The sequence below is a fragment of the Prinia subflava genome, chromosome 2 (assembly GCF_021018805.1).
Source record: "Prinia subflava isolate CZ2003 ecotype Zambia chromosome 2, Cam_Psub_1.2, whole genome shotgun sequence".
Lineage (NCBI taxonomy): Eukaryota > Metazoa > Chordata > Aves > Passeriformes > Cisticolidae > Prinia > Prinia subflava.
This window is the reverse complement of record NC_086248.1, coordinates 31,510,133-31,536,679: the sequence shown is the minus strand read 5'-3', so window position 1 is coordinate 31,536,679 and position 26,547 is coordinate 31,510,133. Positions and strand designations below refer to the sequence as shown.

Sequence of the window (26,547 nt, the reverse complement as noted above, 5' to 3'; positions counted from 1 at the left end):
AACACATTCAGCACTGGCTAAACACTGTAACTAGTGTTCAAACGATTTGCAAGACAAATCACTGCCCAGATTCCAAGAAAAACACCTACCAACATTTCTGTAACTTTTTTTCTGCACTATTATTCCCCCTTTTGGAGAATGTCAAATGACATCTTTTTCTCAAAAAATTATCTGCATAAAACATAGGAAACAACTAAGAATTTCTCAGTTGAAAGTTGACACACTATTCTCCCACTTAAGTTTACCTAAGTAGTATTGATTTTAAAAGAATGTAATACAATTACATTTGGGTGTTATAGACTATTCAAAAGGAAATCATATGCTACCATCTGGTGAAAGAAATCTACAAGGGCAAAATATACTAAATGCAATTTCAAACCTGTTGCCAGAGCCCAGAGGCAGGTATTTGCATGATCTGATCCTACCTACTATCCTATAAACAGCCTGCTATACCAAGGTACTGTACTGATTGCTCAATTAACTAATTAAAACAAATGAAAAACTACACTTCATTAAACCAACAGTAACTCACTAAAATGGCTAAGTCAAAGGAAAAGAAACTAATTAGAATAGGTATAGTAGTAAATTATCACTGTAAAACACATAGGTTTTTATATGAAAACCACCTTGCACTTATGTGTTTAAGAGCTGCTCAAAATTCTGCTGATTACGGCAGGCACATGAGAATGCTCAGGGAAAGGTCCTATAAACATACAGAAGAGACTAGACAAAGAAAAACATACCTTATTGTCAGACAGATTACTTTTGCAACCCTAGTTTACTGCTCAACTGAAACTTCTCCAAATCAAAGCTCAGGCAGCATGCAGCACTCTACTGCAGGTGACACAGTATTTCAAATGAACTGGAGATATAGTAGAAATTTATTTTTATTTGAGCTAATTACAATACAGTTGTAGCTGCATTGTTTGAAATTAATATTAAACTAATACCATTTTTATTATTTACTTTTCCAATGGACTACAAAACTCTGCTCTAATACATTCTAGTTTATCCATGTCACACTGCAGCTTTTTCATACCTAAAAGAACATCAGCAAAGTAACTCTGTCAAGCAGGGACTTCTGCCAAACTGGAAAAGAAGAAATAGACTGAAATATAGCACAGCACAGAAGTACGTTCAAAACCAACTTGCTTTGAAAATCTTAACCCCAACTTGTTAATTGTCACTACCTTTTGTAGATGTATGCATGTACAACAGAGCAATCATTCCACATCTGAGAATTACTAGATAAAAAATTATTTTAAAGCTACCTGCTCTGACTGCTTAGGACAACTTGAGCACAGCAGCTGATGAAATTATTCTGATGGCATGCTCATTTTCTTGTGTATTTGCATGTATCAGCATGTTTTCAATACTGAGCAGCCAGAAACCGATTTCTGTAGTATTTCCAGATGAACCACTCTTCTGTATTTGTATTCACTTGGATTTACCATTCACACAGGAAATACTTTCTCTGCTGCTGTGTTTACTATTCAATATGAAAAGACAAGACAGTTGCTCATGCTTTAAGCAAGGAAGAAATCATATTTTCTCTACATTAAACATGGCAATTCCCAATCGGTAAAGCAAAACTGCAATAGTCCATCTCATTTCTGAAAACACTTTTGCCTGGAACATCCATGCTCCTGGAAGAACAAATTTTAAGGAGCAGAAGAAGGGGTGTGGTAGGGACAGGATTAGCCAAAGACCTTTACAGCTTCCTCTAAACCATCTCACCTTCCTGTGTGTTAACTGCTGCTTGAGCCATTTCACCCCAGCTACCCTCCTGGCTTTGCTCCTGCTCTGCCTTTTCCCCTCCTGACCACCTTGAGAAGTACTGATACAGGGCAGCAGATGGTCTGAGTAAGAATATGTACTCTGAAAAAAAAAAAACCCATACTACTTTATCTGCAAATATTTAAATGGCTATTGCATCAATATAAGCTTTTAAAAGGAAGGAATTCAATTAATTGTAGGAAATTTCCCCCATGGTAGGAACGTTCTCCCATGGCAACTGAATGTTTCATGTATGTCACCATCCTGAAAATGAGGTGATAGACATTGGTCAAGAACCCTCAGTTTTGAAACACATGTGGTTTATGCTTTTTCAAATGCATCATATTGAACCAATCAGAATTTTTGTACGTCTATGCACTTTCCATATAACACAAATGTAGCCATTAAAAAAGCACCTATTGTGGAAAGCTTATCCAAAATAATTTGTACATCAACTGAACAGAGTTTTGTAAGGCCAAGTGTCTTTCAGGTGTTGCTTACTAAGTGCAAAATTCTCAGTATTGCTCAAGAAATAAACATGAACCTCACATGGACAAGGAAATCTGCCTTTGGAGGTTACAGTGAAGCTTCAAGGAATCCAGAGGAAGGGGAGTTTAGGCAATTTTAACAAACATACCAACTCTGCAGATATGGCAGAAGAAATGAGTCCACAAAAGAGCCTGTACACAGTAAAAGATCACTTGTGGTACACTAGCAGAGGAGAACCAGCAAACGTTCTCAAGAACTGTACCACGTGAGAAGAGGACAAGGAGCAGGGAAGATGGAAATCAAATGAGAGTTAGGAAAGAAGGAAGACAGCAACATATATGTCATAATAACTAGCAAATATTTGTCCAATTCAACTACTGTTATACAAGACTAAGATGAATTTTGTACAGCTTGTAAGTAAAATTCTACAACAGAGGTTGTGGTCTTTTGACTATGACACTGAGAAATTAAAACTCAATTTGTATTAGAATCAGCAAGGTCTGATGATTTCCTCGGTGATTCCTATTCTTCTGCCTGCTTTTTAAGCTACTGTTTTAGTTCCCACTAAGGAAATAGAGAGGTCTTTGTCCCAATTCTCTTTCATGAAAATAACCTGAGTGGAGCTTCCTGACAAACCAAGAATTAAATATGCCAAGGGGATCTGCATAAGCGTTTTCAACTAAGAGCAACGCCTACTCCAGTAATAGCAACAAACAGAAAGGAAAAGTAGCAAAACACAAAACACAGTGTCAGATTCAAGGAGCAAAGTTAAAATTAAAGCAAACACTCCTCAGATATTGTCTGGACACTACTTCAGAAGCATTACAAAAGAGAAATGAGGATTAGAAAAAACAGAAGAAAACTAATAAGGCCATAAAAACACTTTTGAAAGAGGTTGTTCAACCAAACTCTTTCAGGCTTTGCAAGTCAGCCCTAGTGAAACCAGCAGGCAGCAAGAGGGGAAGAAAAGACATACCAAGGTAGAAGTCACCAAGAGACAAAGACATCAAAGCAAAATCAAAAGTATCTTAAGCCATCTCCTAATATATAAAGAACACAGAGGATGCACTCTTGCAGATCTAGCTGAAGTAGTTCAAGCAGACAAGGTGAACTCTGGAGTTAACAATCCCTATGGCAGTAGTCATGCTGTGTGACCACTGCCAGCAGTACTCAAGCACAATGGCTTAAATCATATTCCATAAGCAACCTCAACAAGGTCCAGTAACTTCAAACCCCTTCAGCTAGCACTTTAACGGCGTATTTATTTATATCCTCATGTGCCACTTTTTCCAAGTTAAACATGAGAAAGAGCAAATACTTCTTGAAGGCTGAGGATGACTCTCTCTGAGCTAATGAACTTTAAATTCTCCTCCGGTTATGTCATTTTTAAGTCTTCCCCACCCATTCATCTTCTACATCTCATACTCTTCTACTGTCAAATTAGAGTGCCCTGTTTCCCCACCCAGCATGTGCTGCTGCCAAGCTATTGCTCATCTTCAGGTCACCTAATGCAAGAACTGATATGTTTATTCTCTTTTAAGCCTATGCACCCATCAGTCTCTCTTTGAGCTTCATATACAAGGTAAAACAAAAGCAACCAATTGGCCTAAGTCTACCAAATACAAGGGACCTCGCCTCCAGCAAAAAAAGTAGAAAATCTAATTATGCAAATGAAAAAACAAACAAATAAATAAACAAACAAACAAACAAACAAAAAAAAAAAAACACCAAAAAAAACACTAACAAAGTCCTTGATTTGATTCCCAAATACTTAAAAGCAAATGGATCACTTATCATAAATATTGGTTATTTACCATATAAATACCAATACCTGGTCACTGGCTTCCATAATCTGAACTGCAGAAGTTGCCCATTATGATAAGCAATCAGGACACCAGAATTTTAATCCTCTGTAGACCACCATCAGTGTTGGCTAAAGCACATCTTGGTGTAGCCAGCAGGGCCTTGTACCAGATAAAGCAAGCATATATTGCATTTTATACCAGCTTTTGTCCAGCTGATCCAGAAACTGACTGAGGTAGACTGAATCACAGTAATTTATTCTTAACTCATATGAACACAGATAAACCCAAAAAAGTTCATACCCTCCATACAAAAATATCAGAGGAATACTCCTAACCACCAATTTAAGGGGAAAAACCCAAGCCAAACAGAAAAAAAATAAACCACAAAACAAACCCCACTTTTGAGTGCTTTTGAATTTTTGTTAATTCACCAGCAATTCAAGAATTCTGCACAAAAATATTTTTTCAGAAAAATGCTGTAAGTAGAAAACCTACACTATCTAATGACAATACCATCTGTTTTCTACTTTTAGAAGAGTGATGGGAAGCCCTTGATGTTCAAGCAGCCCTACAATTCCAGCTGAGAAAGTAAAGAGCTGAATCATAAGCTGGAGCCTACCAGCCACTTTTTTCTCCATGGCTGCCTCCATGAATGTTCCAGAAATACCCCAGTGGCTCCTGAGGGTGACCAAGACACCCTCTGACCTCTTCTCTGAACCCATGTCTTGTCAAGTTTTGAACTTCAGCTATATAATCCTCTCGCTGCAGAATAATCAAACAAAACAAAGTAAATACAGAAATAAGCAAGTAACCAACCCACACTGAGTTTCATCATTTTGATAAATACATATGCATAAATAACTGAACAGAGACACATTTGCCTGGGAATTTGTTTTTAATGTCCAACAATAAAAAAAAATTGCCAAACACTTCCTGGTACATATCAGTAAAAATGGATCTGATATTTTACAAAAATAAGAATACATACTCAGCCAGTAGCCCAGTCAAGTCAAGTAAACTGAGCACTGCAGATGGCAGCATCAAAGGTTGCTGGAGGGTGTGCAGGAAACCTCAGATGCTTGACCTCAGACCAGTACAAAGAGCCTGGGCTGGGAAAAAATATATTTGTACTTTCTGGTTTTCTACCAGTAAAACAAATAGCAGGTAAATCAGATGTTTTCAAATGGTACTAACTTTGATTTGGCCACTTTATTAGAGAAGAAAATACTAGAAACTAATGACAATCAGCATCTGGAAATTAACAGGTATAATGTGCGAACTGTTTATTGCCATCCCTCTCTGTACAGAGTCCATAACTTGAACTTATTACAAAAAGTATGGATTTGGTTTATGGGCAATGAGATGAAACACAGACAATCCATGACGAGCCAGTGAACTCAGGAGAAACTCTGCCTTCAGAAACACGCAACTAAAAAAGGAACATTCTTGTCAAAATCTACTCAAATGCTGTGTACAAATAAATAAATAGAATCTATTGCCAAGTTCACGGATCTCAATGATAACAGTAATTCTGAGGGAGATGACTGAAAGCTTTCTCTTAACATAAAAGATCATGAGAGTCATTTAAGACATTTTAAGAGCATAGACAAGAAAGCTACTCCAAGAAGTGGCACAGAACATGTTTTGTCACCAAATCCATTCGTTTCCTTGGGAAGATGAGTATAGTGGGCCCATTACTATGAGACAAAAAATATAGTAATTACACAAAAGATAATGATCATTTACACTATCTCATTCTCAAAAAAAAAAATTATCTGGAACACATGATTTAGGAATAAAATACACTTAAAACCCATAAAAATTATCAAAGAATTATCAAAAGAATTATCAAAATTACAAAAGTTAAAAAAAATTATCAAAGAATTATCTCTCCTATGAATAAAGACTTGAGAGAGTTGGAGGTGTTCAGAATAAAGAAGAGGAGGCTCCAGGAAGATCTTATTGTGGCTCTTCCATAAATGAAGGAAGCTTCTAAGATGGAGAGAGATTTTCTATCAAGGCCCCTAGTAACAGGACAAGGGACAACAGTTTTAAACAGGAAAAGGATAGATTTAGACTGGATAAGAGAAAGAAATTCTTTACAATGAGGTTTGCCTGAAGAAGCTGTGAATGCCGCATCCCTGGAAACCTTCAAGGTCAGGTTGGATGTTGCTTTGAACAACCTAGTGGGCTGGCATAAGACTTCATCTCTTTAAAGGTCCTTCCCAACTCAAACCATTCTGTGACTCTAAAATAACCTTTAATTCTTGTACTGTTCATGAATAGTTTGTATTTTCACAGAAGGCCAAGTACTGTAAAGGCTTGGCATCTGACCAGCAACAAACCAGACAAAATCTGCTATTAGCATTGACAGGATCTTGGCAGCAGGGAAAACTGCAGGCCACAACAACTTCCACATTAGCCACATCCCGACCACAGCTCAACCCTCTCATTTTTTGGCAAGACACTGCTCTCCGCAAGGTTTGAGAAAGTTCTAGGCTTCCATATACTTTGATACAGGGTCATGCAGATTATAGACTCTGGACTAATCTTTGCAGATTTTGCCACAGACAAAGACAAACAGGCTGTTTTTCTTACTCAGGGAGCCACAGAAATGGATTGATGCAGCTCCCTTATCTCCAATATTTTTATGAACCATGAGAAATCCAGCTCAAGAACATCACGCTCACTTCTTTTTCAGGAAACAGAAGATTGAGATCAAAGTCCAACTGCATTTTACCAACTGATTTTAATACGTCATATAGATTACCTGAATGTTACTGCCCGTCCCCATCACATATAAAATGTTATTTGTTAATTTAACAGGCATGCTGCAAGAAAGTGCATCCCTGCTCACGATTCTATTAAAGTCAACAATGAGTAAAAATTACCAACCAGCAACACCACAAAAACAGTTATAAATTTTCTGCTCAAGTGTTACAAGAGACCATGCTTAGCCAAATGCATATTTTAGAAGAAATCTGAGATAGCTTTAAGGTTTTCAGTAGCAGGTATTGTCGTGCAAGCAACAGAGCAAACACATTCTCTTCTTCACAGGCAAGAGAAGAGAACCACCCCTGAGGCTGGGAACTGCAGGACAACCACAGGCACACGGTCTCTCAATATATCTGATATGAAAGTAAACCAAAAATCACTTATGCAGAATCACGGCTCCCAGGACCAGCCCTTAAGCATAATTACAAATTCTATACAGAAGCTCATGCAGAGGACAAACCACCACAGTCACATGCTAAGATCAGCCTATTTATTTTGGCAAAGAAGCAAGAAGTGTAGTCAATGAAAGCTTTTAGTCAGGTTGTAAATTCAGACACAAAATGCAGCTCAGGTGTTTTTAAATTCAAAACTTCCTGAACAATTACAGCTGGAAAAAATTTCTGGGAGAATGAGCACTGTCATGCTGCCACTGCTATTTCCCAGTTGGGGTCAATAGCTCAAAGCATTTATTTGTGGCACTTGAGCCTTCATTTCAGATCATGCAAAATATTTTATACAAAAAATGCATCTCCAGAGGCTAGGAAACTCATCTAAGAAATAACACCAGGTCACCAAGTCCTGCCCATGCAGTCTTCATTTAATTCAGCTGCAATGATTTCAATCTAGATGTCCAAGGACTGTCCATCCAGTGACAATCTGATGGTTAGACATTTTGAAGGGAGTAGTGGATCTAAGATCAGACAACAGAGTGAAGCTCTGCTAAATAAAAAGATATTGCAATTATCATGGACACTTTTTTCTTTTTCAATTACATGGATATTTAGTTTCAATTTCATTTTCCTCTCTTATTCAAGAATTTAACACTGTGGTGGGATTAGGAGCATGTAACAATAATTTTCACCTCAGGTAAATTAAAAGACCTACATTATTTTCAACTCTAAGTAACACACTTCTTTCATTTTGCTGCTTTTTAGTCCTTTCTACAATATTTTGAGTTAAACTGAACACACTGTAGGGCAAACAAAATATTATGCTTTCAAATCAAAGATATCTTGTAGAAGACTTGAATGGTCAATCTAAGATATTTCTAGTTTGGATTTTCTTTTTCTTTTATTACTAATTATAAAGATTTTAACGATACCCATTATGTCAATAAAAGGAGAATTTTGGAAACAGAGGGCATATTTATTTACACATCTTTTTCAAGCCATTATTTTTCCTGACATAAATCTGAGTAAGTTTTAAACTCAAGGGATGCACCTCTGTTAGCAATAACACGGTCCAACAGGAGCCAATTGCGTCACAGTGAAAAAGCAGCACCGAGGGACCAGTGCCCATACTATGCACATCTTGAGGGTTTTACTAGTTGTAGTTTGTACCACGCATCTCTAGTCTGGTCCCTGACTGAATATGAATTCACAGCTGCAGGCTATCAGGTGTTTTTCTAAGGAGCATCTTCCAGGCTGGTTTCATCCAAATAGGATCCAATGCAGACAGCCAGGAGGTTCAGTACAATAGAAAACTCCTCAGATGAAGGAAAACACTAATGGAGACACCTCTACTCATTCTTTATCCAGTTGCTGATGGTTACTGGCATGAGAAAAGACCATTGTTCTAATATAGCGACAAACCAGGTTATGGTACATTTTCCCCTTTTTTATCTGCACTTCAACACCATTTTCATCTTGGCTTTATTCTTTAATACCAAGCATGAGTAATCATATAATATAGAGCTACCAATCTTACATCATCACTTAACCAGGAAAAACAGTCTTAAAGCAATCCAAAAGTAGTTGTTTTAAGTAACATAAACTAAGTTTTTCTTCCTTCTCTCCTCTTCAAGGAGAGACTATTGCTATTGCAACACAAAAATTCTGCCTTAGACCTCCATATTTCAGTACTTTCAATTTATGCTTCTCAGAGTTCAAATACCAACTAGCTTCACCCTTCAGAGCTTATACAATTGTAGTGATCTTGCCCTCTAAACACAAAGTATGATCAAAATTATCTTTAGTTCCACCTCATTTGTCCCAAGATGCTTTAGCAGACCCCATCCTGTGAGCCCCTAGCAGGCACCCAGGGGCAGTACACTCCAAGTGCCTGTCAAGCAGCCCTCACCCCAGCTGTGGAAGGACACAGGGATACTGTTGTCTAATCAAACAGGTCTCAAAGTAAAACATCACTTGCATGCTCAGCTGGTAACTCACTGCTGTCTCCTCATCAGATGATGCCGTGGACTGGAAATGTGGAAGCAACAGGAATGTAAGTCCTGTTCCTGCACGTTTCGACATAACCCTGTTCAGCAGTCCAAACAAAGGCTTCCACTTATTCAGCCTACAAATAACTTTAATCACTGTGTTTTGTCTAAAACTGGGGTACAGATTCCTCTCCCTGGTGATTAATCTTACTGCTGCTTGTCAGACAGGAGAAATTTGAATTAGGGCTTGAAGTCAAAAGCACAGCTAGTATTTGCAATTGTGCAGACCTAACTGTGTATCAAAATTTCTGTTCCTGTTCCAACATCACATTTTACAAAGTAAACTTTTATTTCATTTATGTACAATATATAAAACACAAATCCAATTTGTTTCAAAACCACACTGAAAGATACTATTAAAAATACTCTGAAGGAGAGTGTAAAAGGCTCATACACAGAAGCTTAAATTTCCCAAATACAAGATTGGTGCAATGTTAACTCTTCCCCACAAAACCACAGATACCACCACCAAAAAAAACCCCAAGTAAAGCTCTCTCATCCCTCTGCCAGGACAAGAGGTATCCAGGACAAAAGTCACATTTCCCATTTCTTGGTACCCTTCTCCCCGACACAGGCAGTACAAATCCCAGCAGCAACAGAAAAATATCTCTGCCAACATGTATGATCTGTACTTCTAAGCACAGCAGCTTCAGCACCTTCTAACGGGAGGTGCTGAAACACCAGAGAACTTGTGGATGCCCCATCCTGAAAGTGTGGCTTTGAACAACCCAGTCTAGTGAAACCCCACGGCAGGGGTGTTGGAATTATATGAGCTTTAAGGTTCCTTCCAACCCAAAGCGTTCTATGATTCTGAGTTAAAAATAAACAAAGTCTGTATGAACTTTGAATTACAAGTAGACTCAAGAAGCATACAATCCTTTTGTAGACATAAAAGTTTCCCTTTATTAAAAGCAAAATATTTGATACAGCAATATATGCATATCCAAAACATTAAGCACATTTTCACAATGATTCAGGTTTAAAACTCAGACCTTCCCAAACCCAATGATTTTTCCATAGCATGGAAAATTTTGTTCAGAAAGAGTTCTCATCTTCCCAGTTGATATTACCTGCAACATTTTGAGGGGAAAAAAAAAAAAGAAAAATATTTTAAAATAAGTCATACATACATACAAGCATGACCTGAATAATTTGGACACAACCTGACTTAAGATGTTCAAGGCCAATCTAGAAAATCATGACTTTGATCATCAGAAAATAAATACAAATTTTTAAACATATCAAAAAGAAGAATGTACATACAGCAAACTATTTACCAAACAACTGTATTTTTTGTTCTTGTGTTTGTGCAACATAAGGGAAAAAAAGGAAAATGTAACAGAACCTCCATTAGCAAACCTTCTGGAACTTACTACTAAAGTTTCCTTGAGCTATCTCATGCCAAGAACGGTTAACATTCATTGTGTTTCTCAACTGTAAAAGTAGGGCACTTTTTGTGGATGACAGAGATTTGGCCCATACAAAATTTAGATTTAAATAACACTCCTCTAGAACAGTTAGAAATAACTGCTGATTTGGCAGCCCCCAAAAAGGAGAGTAAATAAAAGTAGTATTTCAAAGACCCCACACATCTAAAATCTATGACAGAAATTCAGCAGACTAGTGCTCAGCACAAATTCCAGGGGGTCCAGAAATCAAAAAGATTAAATGATTTTTTTAATGAGCAAAACTGACATCACAGGTTGAAACCATGTCTCAGTAGGTATATGCCTACATATACCATGGGCAGTCAGTACACTCAATATCAAAACTATCAAGAAAGGTAATCAAATGGATTTGCCTATATGAGTGAGAAGAACCAGAAAGCAAGAAACAGACATTTCCACTCAGTACTTTTATCTGATTGACATTCCTGGAAAAATTTCTGATTTTCTCGACACTATTTCCAAGAAACAGGCACAACGCAATCTGCTTTACATCATTAGGATTCACCCAGGTGACACAAGAGGAAAACCCAAACTTAATTAGATCATTTCAGATCAGTTACTACAAAATCAATGGGGTTTGTTATTTGGCACATTTAAACCTATTATCCAGTTAATCAATTAGAGAAGAGGATAACGTGAAATAGTTCTTAAGCATGCTTCAAAGATACTTAAATCTTCTTATATTTTTTCTTTTAATTCTAACACCTTCTGTGATCAAAAGCAGCATGTTTAAAGCCTTCCTCCAATTCTGGAACAACCTAAATCAATAGTTTCAAAATCCTTCCCACGGAAAATACATTATTACTAATTTCTAACCTCAAAGACACATCCCTTTGCTCTTCCAAGGTTATGGCGAGACACCTCCTTGCACTCTCCTACATCTTTACAACTTTCCTCTAAATGCTCAGTGCCAGCCATACAGAAATTCCACCTGCTTTTAAACAACTCTTTACCAGATAAAAAAACTATAAGGGTCACGTAATAACAGGTTAAGTACTTGTAATATTTACATGGAAAACAAACTACAAAATACTTCCATCTTGCAGAAAAAGCTGTAATACACAGCTGGTGGAAACAGAGACCACATAGACTAGAAACAGAACTATTCTGAATACTTTGAACAATTATGAAAATATTGTGAAGAATTAATTTTAACTATTAACACATATTTTAAATTAAGAGCACTTTTTTTTCCTTCCTAGTCCAATATTTTTCTATCTGATTTGCAAGATGTCACTTCCTGTGTGCAAAGCAACTGTTTTGGGTTTTTTTAAATGTAGACTCAGACACAGCTAAAGTCAAGCACCAGTGCCATCTGACAGAAACACTTCAGAGTCAGTTCCCGGCTGGTTTCAGCATTTGCTGATATTCCATGGACTCAGAAGTGTTGATTCTGTCAATCAAAAAGCCTAAAACACAGTTCAAAAAGTCACATGCAAAGTCCTCATGTTAAAAACATTTAATTGACACATTCCTGATTACAAGCAAGACCCTCACCCTGCTGATTACGAAATCACAAACCACAAAACAGTCCCTGATTTTTTTATGGAAAACTAATACATAACTAGTTTTTAAAAGACAAGGAATACAATGCAGAAGAGACCGTACTGCTGTTGAAGGAAACACTGTGAGGTCATGTGAAACTTATCGTCAGTGAACCCACAAGACAACCTGATGGCTCCCCTTCTCAAGGCTTTTCAGCTTCCTGGACCTGTGGTCTGCAGTGCAGCAAGCCAAGTTCACTCAAGCATTCTATTTAAACTCCAGTCTGGAAGTCTTCAGCATTTCCTATATTCCAGCAAATATTTTCTTTATTTCAGATATATACAGATAGATAGATAGATAGATAGATAGATATTTCCATATATTTTCCTCCACCCAAAGTTTGAGCTCCACAGGAGCTTAAGCTACAGTGATCAGAAATTCAACACAAAAGTTAGACATGATTAATTCAAATTCGTCCTTGTGAACAGAAATGTTTCAAATCTACTTTCAGGATGGATATTTCTTCACACATTTCAATGACCTGAGAGTCATCTTGGATGAGCAGGGGGAAGCTAACAGTAAACTCCTCATGGATTTTCTGTATTTCCTTTCTAGAGTAAAAATTCCTCCTTGGGGAGGAATTTTGGGGTTTGAATTATTCATAGGAACTAGAAAACGAAAAGCTTTTAAGTACAGTTGTTTCACATTGTCATATGATTAGAGATCTTCTAAGGTCATCATAGAAAAAATTCAAAATAGTGTAAAAGAAACAATTGTGTACAATGTAAGTACGATGAAGATCTCGGAAAATTATTACAAGTCAGGCATTTTCTCAGGAACTCAGAAAACTCCAGTTTCTTTGGTGCTGAGACAGCAACAATCACATGGGGTTCAGCCATGTCCCTGTGACCTACATGAGGTCTTGAGGCAAGAACTCAAGAACAACTGAATTCAAAAAGTGTAAATTGTAGTACAGAGCAGCCAAACTATACAACTTTCAACCTACTGAACTAAAAAAAAAAAAAGCCAAAACAAAACACAACCAACAGACCTATTTTGCAAAATGCATCAACATATGAATCAGTACCCTCATCACACCATCTTAATGGAGACTCCACCTCTCTTTACAAAGAGTCCTGTTCCACCCTCCACAACAGCATACTTGTCTTCAATTACAGGGAAGTATGTGCTTCCTTTTATTGACTGAAGGACACAAGGTCTGGAGAATTATCTAATTATTTCTATTAATAAATAAAACCCATGACATTGCATTTTCGTATCGGTGCTCTGTTCAGAGGAAATTCACAGCTTCCAGAGTTTCTGCTTTACTGGGGTGATTAACGAAAAGAACTTGCTGGCTATTAAGGCTTATTCTCACTTCAAAAAAAAAAAAGCATGCCTCTTGAATAACTCAAATAACTTGGGAACAATAAAGGAAACAAGATTAATCAAATGACTTCTCAAATGCCTGCACATCCAGTTTGTGTTGCCTTCAGACACAAAGATGAAACATGCTGGCTAACTTTTCCAGTGTTATGACCTGTGAAGAATACAAATTTAAATTTCCTAAAATGAAAATATCACTGCATGTCTGTTAAGAAATAATAAAAATTTTTTTAGAAGTGACAAGTTAGCAAAAGTTGCTGACATTCAAGTACAAGAGAGAAACAGAATTATATTTCAAAGGTTATCAAAAATGTGTTTCTTTTTCAGCTTCCACTCTATAAAACTCATTCAGGTTTTACTGAATGCTGTAGTTCAGCTAATTTCTCCACACATCCAGCAGCCTGTGCTGTGTGATGATCCTCCTTTGATACAGAAGCTTTTGACAGCATTCTGGAAACGTGTCCAGCGTAACACTAATAACAGCATAGGAAGCCCTAATACACCAGGTGTGGCTTTGGAAATGAAGGCTGAACCACCCAGGAAGTGCTCTAATAACTACAGCAGCCTTCCTGTAAGCTTTTACCACTAAGGATCTCTTGAACTAGATTTAGACTGAAAAGCATCAGGGAGATATAGGACAGAGAACTCATTTTTTGCCTGACCTGCTCTTCTATTGGAGCAGTGGAATAAAGGATAGGCTTTGACTGTGGTAAATGATTTTCATCTTCTTTGATACTTGGCTTCTCCCCTTTCTCTAGGTATCCCTTAGTTTATCTTTTCTCCCAATCTCAAAATGCCTTAAAAAAAAAGTTTCTTTCTAGAAAGAAACTCTCATTTAGAGTTAAAACAGTAATCTAAAAAACTCCTTGCAATGCTCTTGGTTTTGGGCAATACAAGAGGCCCAGAGCTGCCCATTCTGCCAGGGGAGCTGTGCTAATCCTGTGCTGAGCCTGAGCCCAGCCAGCCAGCAAGGCTCTGCCTGGAAGGTCAGCCACATCTGCTGCTCAGCTTCCCCCGTCCAGCATGCAGCCAGCTCAGCAGCCACTGCTCCACATCCTGCTTTCCCATGTGGCTGCTTCTGCCTGCACCACCCTCCTCAACACCAGCATCCATAATTTTGGATGTCTGGTAGTTACTGCCCTTGTCGAGCCCTTCTACTCTAAACTGCCTCCTCCTTACACAATAAGCTGCACCTAAAATTAGCCTGAAAAGCTGATCCTCATCTCAAAGTAACAGTATTCTGCCCACTTCCATTTTTTCAGGAAGACTGACTGCTACTTTGGTCCCAGAATGTAGTGAATGCATTTTAGGAGGTAAAAGACATTGGGGGTTTTTTTGTGATGATGCTCTTGGCCTAATGACAAGGGGCTTTGCTGACCCGGAACAAGCTCAGCATGTTATCATCTGGTGCAAGGACCACTGCAAAAAACCAAAGGAGTCCCCAGCAGAGCAGCAACTCACAATAGCCTGCAACAACACAAAGTATTCCTTCCTGCTGACATGCATGGAGAGCCAGCACGTTCTACTGCAGGGTTTCCCAGGCAGTGCTGGGCACACATGAGCAAAGCTTGCCATGACAGGAATGTTCCCTGCAGCAAATGTGTCCTCCACATCACTCTCCAAACCTCAGCCTGATGAGCAGGGTTAACTGTAGGTTGACAGCTTTCAAGTAATTACAGTCATTCCCAATCCAGTGCTAACTGGTATAACACTGGTCATTCTCCACTAGGGAAGGCAGAAAACAAAGAAGAAAACACAGATTTTGACTAAACTCTTTTCCAAACCTTCAAATTCTGCTCCTACCAGATGTTCTGCCCTGCCTTTCTCTACTACCCTTTTGACTAGACACCAAGCCTGGCTGATAAGTAAAGCAAAAGCCAGCATCTCTTTCATCCTCAGAAAACCACACCGATGCAGCCAGTTTTACTTGCTCCATTGTACAAACTCCATTTGCAATCTGTCTTGGTATAGGCAGTCGACAAAGAGCATGTGAAGCTGCATGCTCATCAGTAGGATTGACGCCATGCAAATCCTTCCCAATTCCAGCAAGCTGGGAAACACAAAAGGCAGGATATCCTGCAAATACTGCAACATTAAAAAAAAAACAAAAGCAAAAGGCATGTGTCCTGAGAATAACTTACACAGGGATTCTTCAGGGGCAGAAGAATCCTGAAAAAAGAAATCTGATCCAGAGGGAGACACACTGTGAAATCGTCAACAAATATCAGCACATGAAGCACCGCCAAGGATCCAGATTGCACCAGTGATCCAGGCAGACGAGTGACAGGCAAGACACGATGCAACCCAAGGAAGCCAATCCAGGTGACATGCTAACAGCATCCACTGGAGCAGTCATTATGTTCTACACTCCGCTGAACTCCAAATGAATGCTATCACATGCATCTGGGTCGAAATTTGACTGCCATTACATGCAACAGTGCAAAGAGGTGGTATCAGCTATCACTGAACCAAGGTCTGCATCCCATTACTCGCTATAGCCTGCAGCGCCCAAGCTCCACACCATGCCATTCCTGTCCCAGCTGGGTGGAAGCCCCAGGAAGACAGCCTGGCACCTGAAAAGGGGGAATTGCTCCTCAGCTAAGGGAAGACTTTTCAAAACCCTTCATTCTCTTCCCACATTTTCTTCTTGTTACTGTTGAAACAGATGCAAAGACCTTGACAGGAGTGTAATAATAGAGAAGGCACAATAGTTTTCCTTTACTTCCCCAGTTATTAGTAACAGCCTTTAGCTCATGTTAGAAATGCAGCATAGTCCAAATACTTGCAAGAGATGCTTGAGGAAAGTGATTTGTCAGAAAAAAGAGGAAAAAAATCCTTTTTCTCAGTGGTAGTAACTTGAATTCTGCTAAAACACAAGCTTCAAAAATAAACAACACCCTCACCAATCAGCAAACATTGTTTAAATGCTTGCTAATATTACTAGGCTAATTTGTCACAGCATAAAATTGGTTTTTTCTGAAAATATAGCTATTACTTCATATTCAACTCAGTGCTCTCTACATGTGTGACAGTTACAAAGCTTTTCCTTGCACAAAGGCCTGAAACGAAATAAAATTAAACACTTGGGAAGAAAGTCCTCACACAGATGTGCCTCCTTCATTGTCAGACTGGAGATTACTGGTTAGAGCTTTGTGGGTTTGTCTGCCTATAAAATGTTCCTCACAAAATTAGGCCATGAATTTAAAATTAGGCAGCTGATCAAACTGAACAAAACAAAGGTACAGAAGCCTCACACACAGCTGCATCTTGCCCATTCAAATTTCTCCCTTAAGTACGTACAGGGGAGGAAGTGACAGCTTCTTTTGAGAAGGCTCTTGCCTTACCTGGATCCCCTAAAAACTACTTGGACATTTCCAACAAGATGACCAATAGAAATGAGAGGCTGCTAGAGAGAACATGCTGAGTCCTAGAAAAACTTAGACCAATTAGCTTTCATTAATTAGCATTTACCACACCTTCAGATGTCACTCCAAAACCTTTACCTGTCTTGGGGTGAAATACTTAGCCCAAATTGCAAGGCCTTGTGGTCTTACACCCAGAGCAGGCACACCCAGGGTCAGTGCCTGGACATGCACAGGGATGAGGCAGCAACTTACCTTTGATGAGGGAAACACAGCTTCAAAGTCCTGCCCAGGCATGGTAGGAAGGGCAGCCCCCAATGCTAACCTATTTTGCACAAAAGCAGTCAAAACAGCATTTTTATTCTACTACAATCTTCACGAGTTTCCTCCTGCTCGGGTCCCTTTGATCCTCTCAGCTCCTCAAACCTTCCCACCCTGGCATCACCTTTCAGCCTTCACATGTTTCTTAAAAAGGAGCTTACCTCAAAATACTCTTCCTCTTCCCGGTAGCTTCCCGTTCCCCTCCTTCCACCTCCCCCCTCGGGCTACAGCAGCAGAGTCACTCAGTAAACACACCAGTGACATGAAGTGCCTTTTGTCTGCCCGCCTCTCTCCCAAAGGGATTTGTAAAGAGACCAGGATTGATACTGAAAACAACTCATCTCAAACAGCTGTTTTGTGGTTTTTCTAAAACCATATAAATTTCCACTTCCATCCTACGTACTCTAACAGTCAGTACTTATTACTCACTCAAAATATCAAGCTTTTACTAAACAAAAACAAACAAAAAATCAGGAAATAATATGACTGTATTTTTAAGGCATTTTAAAAAAATTCTTTCTAAAGAGATCAATAACTGATTCCAGACTGTAATAGAAGCTGCAAACAGCAATTAAAAAAAAAAATCTGTGAATCAACTTTATAAATTATAACCCCTGCTAGGCTGACTGCTACATGAACAGACACAGAATTCTGTGGCAACAGAAACAAAGAAGCTAAACTCCAGTACTTGCTAAAATAAACTATTTTTAGTTCCAAGTTAAAATAAATCTGATGTAGTATTTCACAAAAATACATATATGTACGCAAAACTGGGAAAAGTTGCAAGGATTTAAACTGAAAGAGAATAATCTGTACGAGTATATGGTCACCACATTATTTATGTTTGTCACTGCTGCTTTGGTGTTGAATATATATAAATTAGCACATAACCCAGAAATACCCATAGGATCAGATGTCATATCATCAAAAGACTGCATGTTCATTGACAATAGCAAAGAAAAGCAGCCGCAAGAAAAGCAGCTACTTAGACCACTGAACTGTAAAAAAACATGTTCTGTGGGTGTTGACCTTTTGAGCAAGACATGACTTGTACAGCATGATAAAAGGCTAAGAAACTTCATGGCTAAGATTCCTCTCCCTGGGTTAGTAAGAAAGGATCTTTTTCCTTTGAAAGGATGTAGAACTTCACAGCAAAACATAAAAAAATCTAAAATTTGTTTCAGATTACCATCAGAATATGACACAAAAGGTATTTCAAAAAATATCCTTCCCCTAAACAAAGCTGAAAATTTCTTCTTGAATAAATGATCTAAAAAAATACTAAGGTGTAAGACTTTCAAAAGCCCATAGTGCATCTTTGAAGACCCAACGAGAAAAAATTTTAATAGGGGACATTCATGCAGTGAACCAAACACTATCTCAAGGTCCAAATAATCCAAGATTAAGTGTCTGACCATAACTAATTTCAGGTGTTCAAGAAGATGCAAGAGTGCTGTAATGGGATGACAACTAAAGAGAGATCATCCCACCATCTGTAAAACCACATGTGTACAGAAGAAACGGGAGAGCTTTGTTCCCAACAGCTCCAATTCAACAGAATTATGGCAGCCCACCTCTCTTGTTTCCCAGGAACTTTGAAATTTGAAGCAATGCTCTTAACCACAGCCAAAATATTAGCTACTAAAATCTGTAAAAGCCATTAGAGGCTCTGTTTTGGAAAAAAAAATCAGAAGAGGAGGACGGACAGGCCCAGCAGTACACTCATTGAAAAGCAAGCCAACAAGTGTGAGAGAAGGAGAAACAGCATCATTCCTAGCATGTCCACGTAAGTAACACTCCTTGCTGCACAGCAGAGAGACAGAATCCACTGCAGAATGCCATTTGTGTACACAAGCACCTGCCATAAAGGCTGCCTGCATGAGCTCTGCCAAGGCTTTAAAGCAATCGGCAAACACTGAAAAAATAACTCAATAGGAGCCTAGAAAATGAGACGACAATTTATATCACCAGTTTTCCTATCTTTGTAAAGGATTCCAGGTAACAAAAAGGTGGGAAAAAAAAATCCAAACCCAAAATAAACTCATTCTCACCTTCAAAACCACCACATGTACTAAACCAAAGTGTTTTTATCTTTACACGGTAACAAAAGTCCTTATTATCCTAGGGCCCTCTGAAGTCCATGATCTTTTACAACCCTCTCCCATCCTACTCTATGACTCTGTCCTTGTGTGTCCCTGTGGCTGGGTGTGCCCACCCACAGCAGGGGGTGGAACTAAATCATCTTCTAGGGTCTTTTCTGACCCAGGCCCTTCTATGATTCTATTAATTTCCTACATATACTCTTTATGTCTATATCTCTTTCTGCAAAGAGCTCTGGAGGCATTTGTCTAACTTTTGGTAGAGGGAATGAAGGTTACACAGGTCTAAGAGACTGCGAAATAGATTGTGGCTTCCTGAGAGAGATGAGCTGAACGGCAATGACTGATCACCCCTCATCTGCCTCCCCTCACCTCTGCTGCTCTACCTCTGCAGCACAGATATAGAAAAGAGAAAGGTGATGGGATTTCTTGCTTTCTGCAGAGGCAGCAGTTTGCACTGGGGTGTGAAGAAGCCCTATGACCCTCACTGCTGGAAAGGGCAAAGAAGATGTAGCCATTAAGATTTTCTCCTTTCAGGGTCCAGCAGTCAACTACTTCAGCCCAACTGCTCACAAAACTGCAACCCAACAGAATTGTTAAAATTGAAGTCATCAAAAATGTTTGTCAGATTCTTCATTCCTGAATGCTCTGCTCCCTGTCCTGGAAACTTTGCAGTACATCAGCAAGGCCAACATCACAAAACCTTAACACACACTGCTAAACCTTGAATTGGATGAGCAGCTACAGAGCATCCTCTCCCCCAAACTCTCCAGTGCCTCCCCTAAAACAAGCAGAGTGCCACGACAAGCAGGTTTGGCGTGCCTGCACACAGTCCTCACCCCAACAAGACAAAAAGAGACACAGCAAAACTGTCTACCTTTGGCACCAAGGACTTGGTGAAAGTTTTACTGCTATCAATTCCCCCACTACAGAGCAGCTCTGATAGACTGCACTTGAAGAAATCGGGAAAGAGCAAAGCACAGATGTGAACTTGGAAGGGGGTGTCATCAGCCCACCACAGGCACGACCTCCTGCACTGGTCATGCCTAAGGACTGGAGAAGGACATACTGTCCTCCCAAAGACAGCTTCTTCCTAACATGGCTACACCAGGACCACCTTACAGCTGGGCTCCTTTGGATCTGGAACACTGAGAATACACCTGACATGATCAAAACCTTGTTGAGTGCACGGCAACAAAGACAATATAGCAAATGAGAGGGACGAAGCTCTGAACCATACAAATCTGAACATGCTCAAAATGCAAAAAGCAACAATATTTCCATGGCTTCAGCTCAGGCCTGAAGGATCCATAGAAACATTTAGACATAATTCAGAAAGTAGCTGCTACTTTTGTAAAATACAGCCAGAGATCTTGCCAATATTGAAGAAATTTTTATGAACAACGGGCTTTGTTAAATTATCTACTCCTTTTTTTTCTCCATGCATTTCAAATCAGTCCAGTAAGTCTTGTTAATTACAAGGAAAACAAATTTGCTCGTGAAACAATTATCCACTATGTAAATAATACTCTTAATTTAATTGTCTAACTACCTTTGCATGCTCTCTTAGGAGATGTTGCTTAAAAAAGAAAATAAAAGTTTTCTTTTGTGATAAATAAGGCCTTCTGTTGAGCACTTACAAATCCAGGGTTCATTCAAACTTTCAGCTCAAGACTGAGAATTTCTCTTTAATTTCTCTGAGAGTAGATCAAGAGCTAAAAGATGTACATACGGATGTGGCCACCCCAATTCTGGTAGTGCTCATGGCACCTCCATTCAGCACTGCCAGGACTGGATCCCAGTTTGGAGACTGGCCACATTCTGCACAGCAGCTGAGCCACAGGCTGTGCATACAAAAAGGGAAGTTTAATTCCAGATGCCTCATCCATCTCTCGTTCCCTGGAGCAAGCAGAAACTGCCCTCCATCCACGAAGTTGCAGGGGGAGAAGAAGCATTCACCGTATGAGGAAGGTCCCTTGGCTTGACAGACGTGCTTCAGGAGTGACACAATGCCTGGGTGTGACTTGCAGCGCAGCCACAGCAGCCAGACACAATCCACACTAAATCAAGCGTTCATGCATGCCCTGCTACTGACAGTAGCTGCAATTTAGCTCACACATGCCTACGGGAGCAGCAGCCAGCATGTATCTGCAGGTTAAATGTCATCGGGCTGCAAGTCTTGTTTCAGCAGCAAGAAGACAGCATGTGTAGGTGCACCAAGGAGTCCCAGACCACCTTTTCAAGGCCAGGCTGTGCTGTCCACAGATGGCAACAGGCTTTATCTTGGAGCTGCAGCACCATGGCACAGGAGCAGGACCAAACAGACCCAGCCCTCCTCAGCCTCATCACCTTCTGCTGTTTCTGCACATAGATCAACAACAACAACAAACCCCAAGAACTTGCTTTGGTTAAATCAGGTTTTTTGAATAGGTATTCTAAGATGGTCACTTATCAAAAGTCAGCTTTAGCATGCTTTCCCCAATAAAATACATGTATTAAATTTATATGGTCATTACTTACAGAAATCATTCTACCAGAGAATAAAGTACTCATGGATTTATCTGCCCTTTTCTTGACATCAGAGCCTTAGTAAAAACCATGAAAACTGCTGATGGTTGTCATTCAGCTTTGCAAAACTGCTGGTTTTGTTGGGGTTTTCTGGGGAGAGGGGAAGATTCATCCACAGCCGTCAAGTTCCAAAACTACATTTTCCTGTGTTCTTTATATTGATATTGTATATAGCAATACTTCAGAAACACAAATGACTGTCACTAGTATTTATTACAAACCTAAGACAGTCGGTCATTCCAAAAATTAACAGAGTAGAAACTTAAATAGATGCAAGCTCTATTAAAATGTTGCCATTTTAAAATGCCTACACATACTTTAAAAAGTGGATACAAAATGAGAAACATATGATACTTGGCAATTTGGGGTTTTTAATTAGGACTTTAGAAAGTCCTTTTTAAAATTGTTTCAGACCCAAAGATGCTGTAACACTAGAACACAAGTTATGAAGCCATACACAGTATATTCTAGAGTAGATGATTAATATCTCAGGTTTTATCCCTCTGCTTTTCCTGGTTTAAATCACAGTATGGTTGTACACCTACATTTCCTACAGTATTACAGGCTATACTCCTAAACCACAACATTTTGCTGTCAAACACAGTAGTTTGCCTCAACACTAATTATTTTAAAACCAAATGCCTTAAGCTGTAACATGAGATGACCAGCAACTGAAAGATTATAGGACTTTATCAGAGAAACTGTTCATCTTTTGAGGACTGGAATTACTTTTTTCTACATAAACTCAAGGCCGAATACAGACAGCACCTGAAGAAATCATCAAGCTCAAGCCCCTGCATGAGAACAAGTAAAACAGTTTTGAGGAATATTTTTAATATAGCCTTAACAAAAATCCTATTTGACTTTCAAAAACCTTTGCAGAAATGAGACTGCACAACCTTAGTTTGTTTCAGTTTTCCCTAAGGCATAACAGATTTTAAGAACTTCATCAAGTCTTTGGTGCAAACTAGTTTCATCTTTTTCTATACAGTCACTGACAGAAGAACACAGACCACTTCTCGCTAATTTTAATACTCCAGCATCTTCCTGTCCCTTCATCTCATCTCCTTCTGCTGGAAATGAGTCTGTCTAGCTTTGTGGAACACACTTTCCAAGCACACATATTCTCTGCAGATACATTTTCCAAATCCTTCCTAAGCCCTGGTGACCATTTCTGGTAGATGGAGACATTTGAATTCATCTTTCTGGCTGTGGCCAAAACTGGACACATTATTCTGTTAACTTAAGCTGCACTAGTACGAAAAGCTAAATGCTGAACTTTCATAGTACTGCACCCCTGTGCTTCTTGTGATCCCACATACCCCCAGGTCTGCTTCCACGGCGCTGCTGCCAAGTCGACTTTACCCATCTGCATCATGGGATCTTCTTCCTGAAAATAGTACCTTGCACTCAAATACTGCCTTCGAACTTATCAGAAACTTCTTGTCCTCCAAAGCAGAGCATAAAAACACAGCTCGAAAACTCTACTCAGTCTCCTTCAGGTTTTGTGCCAATTCTGCTGATCAAAGACGTCAGTGTCAAGTAGGAAGCTGCCAGAACTGCCCCCAGCACCATTTAAACTGATGTTTGACGGTGACTCATCATCATTTACTGAGAGTTATCACCTGGAGTTGTTGTCTCTCGACCTGGTCCCTTTGGTTCAACTTTCTCAAAAACTTACTTCAGTTGAACAATTTTCTTAAAGAGCAGCCCTACTGGGTCAGACAGCAGGTCTGTTGTCTGCACTAGGTCAATGCCTGAAATTAATACAAAAATTTGATAAATAATTGACAGTACTTTCCCACTCTATTGTCCCAGCTCTGTGTTCAGCTTGGTGACTCCCAGAGCTACGTGAGGTACTCTGCACAAGTCAGCCTTAGTGGGTTTTTCTTCCATTAATTTGTCCGGCTGCTTTTCAAGTCCCTGTAAACTTTCAATATCCACATGCTTCAGAAAGGATTTCTAAAGCTTAGCTAACCACACATTGGGTCAAAACCAAAAACACACCTCTTTTGTTCATTTTGAACCTGCCAGCTTAATCACACGCTTTCACATTTTGTACTGATAAGAAGTTATTCCCTACTCAACTTTGCCATATCACTCATAAGACTGTCAAAATTTCTAAAACCTGAAATCTTTCCTCAGACCGATGGTATCAAATACCCAACAATACAAAGGTTAGATTGGGTCACAAAGCCTTCTCCACCCTGGCAGACTAGGCACAAGCAAGCACTATTCCACCTTCCTTATGAGAACATTATTGTTAATGGGTCAAAATACTGACCCATTATCAAAACAAAGGCACATGGCAATGCCAGAGGCTGAAGGACACAGTACTTAGTGCAGATTATAGAGGAATGGCCCCTCTGACTAGAAATAATGGGGGTGGGGAAATTAGTTCAACTTAGAATTTCTGCGAACTAATACTGACATGGTTTTAATTCAGAAAGCTATTCAGCCTCCAAGGAAAGCGTACTGCCTTTATGTTTGCATTGCTGGCTTTAAAGTTTTACAGTCAAAGGCATAACTGTGCCTTCACTAAATAGTCTATTAACTGAGACACATTAAAAACACATCCACTAAAAATGCTGTCAAGCTAAATCTTAATTTCTATGTTATTAAAAGCAACATCATAAATGTTTGGAACTTGTGCTCTGATAATTCTGATATTTACTCTCCCACCTCAACAACACTGAGACCTTTCTTTTGCAGTTATTTTATAAACCATACGTTTAAGAGTTAAGTTTTGTGTTAGCAGTTTTATTATATTTAAACAAATACTGCAAGACATTTGCTTCTATTTCTAAATTTTCAAAATTAACCATTTCAAAACGAAAATATTTGCATTTTCATTAGGTTTTTGTGGGTTTTTTTCCCCCTAAAAATGAAGTTTAAAGCGGTAGGTGACATTTAAGTCGCGAGTCCATCGCCACCCTGTTAATCTGTCACCCCTGCAGCAGCAGGCAGGCTCGGTGCCGTGGCCAGCCTTTGTACTCGGCTGCCTGCGAACCCAGTCCATAGGCCGCCCGCAGCCCGGCGATGCCAGCTCAACTGGGAGGAATTAGGTCGCCTCAAAGGTCTGTTCCCTCCGGGAGCACCACAGGGCACAAGTCACGACACACTGCCTCTCTGCACCTTTGTGAAAACGGGCTGACAGGCAGCAGTGTTCGCTGAAACAACAGCGAGCAACCATCCTTTTACAGAACCGGCCATCTATGAGTTCAGCTGCCTCATCCTACAGGCCCCGGTGGCATTTACTAGTTCAGAACCGGAGAGCCAAGTATTAGACAAGCACCAACAATGTATTTGCTGCACTGCAAGTCGTATTCTAGACCATTAAGGGGACGAACCCTTTTAAGTTTTCCTATTCAGTAATGAATGCAAGTTACAGGAATGGGGTATTGGTTTTTAGTTGTACACCACAGTGACACACGCTGCTCTCCAAACCGCAGCCTGCAAAAGTACTTCAAGCACAAATACTCCAGAAGACTTTTTCCACTGAACTACCACTCATACTGCGTTACAGTAAAGGCTGTAAAAATTTTCTCTTACAAGGACAATCCCACCAGCATGAAATGTTTCTGAAGCAAGGAAGGGAGCTCAGCTGTAACTCCGCAGGAACGGGATTTCACAGGGGATGATACAAAAAAAACCCAAAAAAACCAGACAAGCCCACAAGGGAAAGAATTTCCATGGCATAATTTAAGGAAGTAAAGCACAGTCCAGAGGGATTCTGAGCGCACTTCTCGGGGAAGCTCCGGCAGGTCGGTCCGGCGGTGCGCCGGCCGGAGCGCTCGCCCGCCGAGGGCCCGGCCCTTGCCTCGCCCGCCGCGACCGCACCTGCCCGGGCGGAGGGGCGGCGCCTCCCGCCGGGGCTAGGAGGGGGCGGCGGAGGTCGAGAGGCCGCGTCCTTACCTGCTGATGGAGGTGGTGCTGCTGCCCTGGGCGCCCCGCTCACTGCCAGCCCTGCTGCCGCTGCCGCCGCTGCTGCTCTGCGCTGCTCTGCTCTGCGCCGCCCCCGCCGCCCGGCACGGCCCGGCCCGGCCCGGGACGTCACCGCCACAGGGGCGGCCGGGGGCGGGGGCAGCGCCGGCGGGGGCGGCCGGGGAGGCGGCCCGGCCTTCTCTCGGCTCTGGGTTGTCTGATGGGGAGCCCCTGCCCGCGGCGCCCCTGGGGCGCACCCTGGCCGCCCTCCACGGCAGAGGTGGTGCTGTGGGGCTGGCCCGTGGTTATTTTGTGTGAGTTAGGTCTCTTCCTTTATTTTTTTACCGATGCGGTTACATTAAGGGTCATTTTGAGAGCTGTCTTTGTCTTTACTGACCATCGCCCCATAAAGATAAGTGCCGAGCCGTGGGCGGCTCTCCTGCTGCACAAACCTGGCAAGTCAGAGGCTGTTTGAGGCCGTTTCCTCTCGCAGGCTCCCCATGGCCCTGCCGTGTCCCCAGGGTGCTGCCCTGGCGGATGTCACACGGCTGCGAGCAGCGATGGTCGTGCCCGCTGCTGAGTGGCACGACAGTATCGCCCTCCCCAGCCCTTGCCCCCTGTACCTCCTGCAAGGCAGCCCAGGGCCGGCCTCGGCTCTGCGGGATTTCCCCG

The 26,547-nt window shown here is 40.5% G+C and overlaps 1 protein-coding gene across 2 annotated transcripts in view; it reads right to left on the bottom strand.

Moving 5' to 3' along the window:
- MYO6 (myosin VI) overlaps positions 1 to 25,992 on the bottom strand; it is a 108,542-nt gene extending 82,550 nt beyond the window's left edge. For both annotated transcript variants that reach the window (XM_063389499.1, XM_063389500.1), the window contains exon 1: positions 25,867 to 25,992. The gene's annotated coding sequence lies outside the window, so the exon portion shown is untranslated. The remainder of the gene's footprint in view (positions 1 to 25,866) is intronic.
- Positions 25,993 to 26,547: the final 555 nt, after the last annotated feature.